We start from the raw sequence: 6,559 nt of genomic DNA on the forward strand, positions 1-6,559 counted from the left end.
ATGGCTATAAGTCAGATATTACAGTATCAACCTCAAAATGACCCTTCTGAGCAAGTTTTTGGCCACCCTCCCTGATACCCCCCTTCCTTAAATTGATGTCAAATTTTGCCTGATCATGGTCCTGTGAAACAGCTTGGAATATTTTGTGACAGCTTTGCAGTTTTTTAAATTCATTCATTGGGCGTGGACGTCACTGGCCACGCCAACATTTGTTGCCCCTGCCTCACTGGCCTTGAGGAGATGGTGGTGTATTGCCTTTTTGAACTACTGCAGTCCATGTGTTGTAGGAACACCCACAGTGCTGTGGGAGGGGAGTTCCAGGAGTTTGACCCAAACACACCAATGTCCTGGACAACATAGGAGGGCTCATCTAGGAATTGAACCTAGGACCTTTTGCATACTCATTCAATGAAAATCCTTAAGCAAGAATCATACCCCTAGACCAAAAGCCCAGCTGCTGCTGTAAGCGTCACTCTAATACTACTGGTGCTTTTAAGAGCGCAAAGTCTTATTCTTGTTATTAAGTAAGCACTCTTGTGAGTTCATGTGGAGAGAAATTAAGAACCTTGAGATATTCTGGCTTTGATTATTTCTGTTGCCAGAGATTTCTCTGTACAATCAAAATGGCTCAGTTGTTACATGTTTGTTTGTTAAAAGTGTGACACAGAAATTTCAGAAACAAGACTTGAAATTTGAAGGACAATGGATGAATCTTTCTGTTATATTATGGGTAGATATGAGAAATATTTCACGGTTTACCATTGTAGAGGATTTGTCAATATTAGCATGCATTTGCAATTTTAACACAAATTCTAGCAAATGGTGGAACCCTTCACTCGATGCTACAACAGCAACATAAATTTGTTGCTGTAAATTTGTTTCTCTGTGTTCATAACAGAGAAAGCAAATTATATTTAATTATTCAAGCTACGATAATTAAATAAATGCTTTTTTAACCAAATGATTTTCTTTCACGCAACATGTGAGCTGTTTTGTAGTAATTCCACCCTCATGCTATGTTATCCAAAGTGTAATCAGCCTGACAGCCCTGGTACAGTAAGAATTTATCAGCTTTTAATCACATAAACAAATGCTCCTTTCCTGCTGAATGGAGGGCACACTGTTCATTTTTTTTCTCTCTTTTGCTTAGAGTTAAAGACCATTAATAACCTTTCTGTCGCCCCCAAGTCCCGGCAGCACTGACAGGAGAGGAAGGCAGTGAGAAATTTATTTTACACTCATGCATTCAGGCCTTTTACAATACCCAGCAATGCCTCCACACAGCCCAGAGTGCATGACAAATACACAGTGTACCCAGCCTAGATTTTGTGCGTAAGACACTTCTCACAAACTTCATGTCCAACAGAACATTGGCCTTTTTTTTTGGAGTTTACGGGCGACATGTTTAAGTACATGGCCCCCTTACATTTTTTTGCATGGCCACACACATGTGGCAACTTAAAGGGGCTGATTTGAGCCTGGCATGCGTGGGAACTTTTGACTTTCTGCGTAGCTGCCCAACATTGTGATTTATGGGTGAAAGAGCTATCACTGAGTTGTGGCTAACACTTAGTATATCTGGTACACTAGTATAATTGCAAATATGCCATCTTTTTAAATTTAAGGCTGAGAAATTTGTGCTGTGTAATGACATTCATAATAAATTCTTTTGTCTGCTGCAATTGTTTACTCTGGTCAAATAAAGTTTCACTTTTTGGCATGATAATGTGTCGTCCAACCGAGGGTTTAAGAACATGTTTTTCAAGGCTTCACTGACAGGACACAGCTTTGATTAACCAGAGCGCCGATTGGAGAACTGGTCACTGAGGTTGGTGTGGCACGATTTGCAGACCTGCCTCCCCACCCCCACCTTCCTCCCCACCCCCACCTCCCTCCGCCCCACCGCCGCCCCCACCACAATTCCCTTCTGACTCTGTACGTGTTTCTTTGATGTGTGTTCCAGCCAATCGAGTCTACTTGCTGCTGGGAGCAGCATCTTGCAAATCTTCCCCTGTAAAGTAAACAAAAAGTTTTTAAAATTGCATAGTGCACAGGGATGGTCACACATTTAACAATGGGCAGCCATTCAGGCAACAAAATTAAAAGTCAATGGCGATGAACAACAAAGAATACATAAAGCAACAATATAGTGGTATTGCAGTTTCAAATCTTCCCTACAATATTAATAATGAACACATTAATGCTATTGTATGAGGGTCCCCCATCTACTATTTTAACAAAACTATTAAGCTGTTTTCAAATAAATGAGTTTAAAAGTAAAATAGCTGACAACTGAATTTCATAGAAGCATGTTAATGCATTTCATTTTATTATAGGCAATTTCAGCTCTTCCAGTGGTCCAAGCAGAAGATGTCAAGGAAATCAACAGGTAGGTTTTACAAATTCAACTTCCCTGCTATTTGATTGAGGTCTCCTTGGGCTAATGATAGTGCTCGTTTCTTTTCAGGTAGATTTTTATTTATTCCTTCACAGGATGTGAGTGCCGCTGGCTAGGCCATCACTTATTGCACATCCCTAATTGCCCTTGAGAAGGTAGTGGTGAGCTGCCTTCTTGAACCGCTGCAGCCCATGTGGTGTAGGTACACCCACAGTGCTGTTAGGAAGGGAGTTCCAGGATTTTGACCCAGCGACAGTGAAGGAACGGCGATGTAGTTTCAAGTCAGGATGGCGTGTGGCTTAGAGAGGAACTTGCAGGTGGTGGTGTTCCATGTGTTTGCTGCCCTTGTTCTTCGAGGTGGCAGAGGTTGTGGGTTTGGAAGGTGCTGTTGAAGGAGTCTTGGTGAGTTGCTGCAGTGCATCTTGTAAATGGTACACTCTGCTGCCATTTTGCTCCAGTTGTGAATGTTGAAGGTGGTGTATGGGGCGCCAATCAAGTGGGCTGCTTTGTACTGGACGGTGTCAAGCTTCTTGAGTGTTGTTGGAGCTGCACTCATCGAGGCAAGGGGAGAGTATTCCATCACACTCCTCACTTGTGCCTTGTGGATGGTGGACAGGCTTTGGGGAGTCAAGAGTTGAGTTACTTGGCGCAGGATTCGTAGCATCTGACCTGCTCTTGTAGACACAATATTTACCGTGTTGGATTTGTCCTGCTTTTCGTGTACAGGACATACCCGGGCATTGCCAGGTAGATGCCTGGTTTGTAGCTGTACTGGAACAGCCTGGTTAGGGGCACGGCAAGTTCTGGATCATAAATCTTCAGTATTATTCCCGGAATGTTGTCAGGGCCCACAGCCTTTGCACTATCCAGTGCCTTCAGCTGTTTCTTGATTTCACATGGAGTGAATCAAATTGGCTGAAGACTGGAATAAAAACAGAAAATGCTGGAACAACTCAGCAGGTCTGGCAGTATCTGTGGAGAGAGAAACAGTGTTAATGTTTCGAGTCCGTATGACTCTTCCTCAGAGCTTTGAAGAAGAGTCATCTGACTCGAAGCATTAACTCTGTTTCTCTCTCCACAGATGCTGCCAGACCTGCTGAGTCACTCCAGCATTGTCTGTTTTTGTTTCAGATTTCCAGCATCTGCGGTATTTTGCTTTTATCTGTTATGGCTGAAGACTGGCCTCTGTGATGCTGGGGGCTTCAGGAGGAGGCAGAGATGGATCATCCACTGAGCACTTCTGGCTGAAGATGGTGGCAAATGCTTCAGACCTGTCTTTTGCGCTGATGTGCTGGGTTCCCCCATCACTGAGGATATTTGTGGGGCTTCCTCCTCCTGTTAGTTGTTTAATTGTCCACCATCATTCACAACTAGATGTGGCAGGGCTACAGAGCTTAGATATGATCAGCTGGTTATGGGATCACTTAGCTCAGTCTACCACTTGCTGCTTATGCTGTTTGACATGCATATAGCCCTGTGTTGTGGCTTAACCAGGTTGACACCTCATTTTTAGTTTTAGGTATGCCTGGTGCTGCTCCTGACAGGCTGTCCTGCACTCTTCATTGAACCAAGGTTGATTCCCCTGACTTGATGGTGTTGGCAGAGTGGGGAATATGCTGGGCCATGAGGTTACAGACTGTGATTGTATACATTTCTGCTCCTAGATGCTCCTAGCTCCAATACGATGGCGGGTAGCGTCAATGTGAATACAGGACTTGGTCTCCACAAGGACTGTGTGGTGGTCACTCCAAACAATACTGTCATGGACAGATGCATCTGTGACAGGTAGATTAGTGGGAACGAGGTCAAATAGGTTTCTTCCTCTTGTTGGGTCTTCCAGTGCAAATAGTTTACCATGGCTGAGTGTTGCAGACTGGCACGTTCCAAGGTCCAGGACTATGTGTTGAGGGACGCACTAAAGCTTGGGGCAGCCACTGCAGTGTGCAATGGGGAAAGGCCGCTGTCTAAGATCTTTCAGCCAATGTACACTGAGGAATTGGAAATTGTGTAGAACCCCTCAGGCTGTATGACTCACATTGAACATATACAGTAAATATTACATGTATCACAATTGTATCGAAGAACCTCAGAGTGCAATATGATCAATGTGGAAAATTTGAATATCATTGCACTTTCTGTAATGACCATTTTGAAATGTTGTGTAATGTTCTTTTAGATATTTTATGAATAAAGTATATTTTTGCAACAAAAAATATTCCCTCTTGTTGGTTCCCTCACCACCTGTTACAGACCCAATCTAGCAGCTATGTCCTTTAGGACTTGGCCAGCTCAGTCAGTAGTGATGCTACCGAGCCACTTTTGGTGATGGACATTTAAGTCCCCCACCCAGAGTACATTCTGTGCCCTTGCCACCCTCAGTGCTTCTTCCAAGCAGTGTTCCATGTGAAGAAGTACTGGTCAATCAGCTGAGTGGGGTGGGTGGGTGGGGAATATACAGGGACAGAGGTGGTAACCAGCAGGAGGTTTCCTTGCTTGTATTTGGCATGATGACATGAGACCTCAATAGTCTAGACTTGATGTTGAGGACTCCCAGGGCAACTCCCTCCCGACGGTATACCACTATGCCACCACCTCTGGTAGGTCTGTCCTGCTGTTGGGTGCCTGGGACATTCTTTATAAGGTATGCTTCCTTGAGGATGACTATGACAGGCTTTTGTTTGACTAGTCTGTGAGACAGCTCTCCCAATTTTGACACAAGCTCCCAGATGTTAGTAAGGAGGACTTTGCAGGATCGACTGGGCTGGATGTGTCATTGTCATTTTCAGTGCTTGGGTTGATGCTGGGTGGTCCATCCAATTCCAGTACTTTTAGATTTCGTAGGGGTTTGATACAACTGAGTGGTTTACTAGGTCATTTCAGAGGGCATTTAAGAGTCAACCACATTCCTGTGGGTCTGGAGTCAGATGTAGGCCAGAACAGTTAGGAAGGCAGATTTCCTTCCCTAAAGGGCATTAGTGAACCAGATAATCGATGATGGTTTCACGGTCACCATTACTGAGGCTAGCTTTTGATTCCAGATTTATTAACTGAAGTTAAATTCCATCGGCTGCTGTGGATGTGAACCTGCCTTTGGATTGCTAGTCCAGTGATATTACCACAACAACACTGCTTCCCCACTAGATTGCTATGGGTTCAAGATCCACTTTGGGGATTGTGTATATAATCCAGGCTCATACTTCAGTGCAGGAATTAGGGAGCACAGCATTGACAGATTGCTGTCTTTTGGATGAGAGTGTTAAACTGAGGTCCTGTTCAGGTGGACATGAAAGATCCCTGTTGTACTATTCAAAATGAGCAGGGAAGATGTCCGAGGCAACATTTATCCCTTAATTAAATCTCCAAATACAGGTAAACTGGGTATATTCTTGCTGAAGTAGAAAGTTGCTGTGCAGAAATTGGCTGCAAAATTTTCCTTTTCACTTATACGTCCAATTGCCTTTTGAAACTATTCAAAACTATTTTTGAATAGTTTTGAACTATTTTTGATACTATTCAATGTGCTTCTACCATCCTGTCAGGCAGTCCTTTATAGATCATGATTTGCTACATAAAAAACCTTCTCAAATTCCCTGTTTCTTTTGCCAATTATCTTAAATCACAGTCCTCTGGTTATCAACCTTCCTGCCAGTGAGAACAATTTCTCCCTATTTGACTCCCAACAAAACTCTTTGCAAATTATTCTGTGTACCCCTCTTGCAACTGCTGCTGTCCACCTGTTTCCAGTGCAAAGGTAGTCCAAAGAAATCAATGAATCAATGTTCTTCTTCTCTACAGAGGTGATTCTGAAGTGATTACCATCTTAGAGGACAATGAAGATGGAAGTGAAGTCATTAGACAAGGCGTAACCAATGACAGAGCTTTTAATTATATTTTCCAGTTTATTTACAATTAATGCATAAAGCTTTGTATATTAGTATGTTAGTTCTGATCATTAAAGTAAAAAAAAAATCTGTCCCGCCTGTCTCCTTCTGCATCTCAGTTTTTAAAATCTAAGTTTGTCTGTAGGTCTAAAGCTAGCTTAATTTTGGCTGTTTATTTCACTAGGTGCAGTTGTGAAAGTTTTGGAAATGTTCCCTTTTCCTCTGTGGGTTCTGTTAACCTAAACAATCATTTTCTTTTGTTATTTGGTCATAGAATGTG

The 6,559-nt window shown here is 42.9% G+C and overlaps 1 long non-coding RNA gene across 1 annotated transcript; it reads left to right on the forward strand.

Moving 5' to 3' along the window:
• Positions 1–601: 601 nt before the first annotated feature.
• Positions 602–6,328, forward strand: LOC144694555 (uncharacterized). Its single transcript, XR_013579772.1, has 3 exons — positions 602–730; positions 2,337–2,389; positions 6,194–6,328. It is a non-coding gene; the product is annotated as an uncharacterized LOC144694555 (long non-coding RNA).
• The last annotated feature ends 231 nt before the right edge of the window (positions 6,329–6,559 follow it).

This window comes from Cetorhinus maximus, chromosome 20 (genome assembly GCF_964194155.1).
Source record: "Cetorhinus maximus chromosome 20, sCetMax3.hap1.1, whole genome shotgun sequence".
Lineage (NCBI taxonomy): Eukaryota > Metazoa > Chordata > Chondrichthyes > Lamniformes > Cetorhinidae > Cetorhinus > Cetorhinus maximus.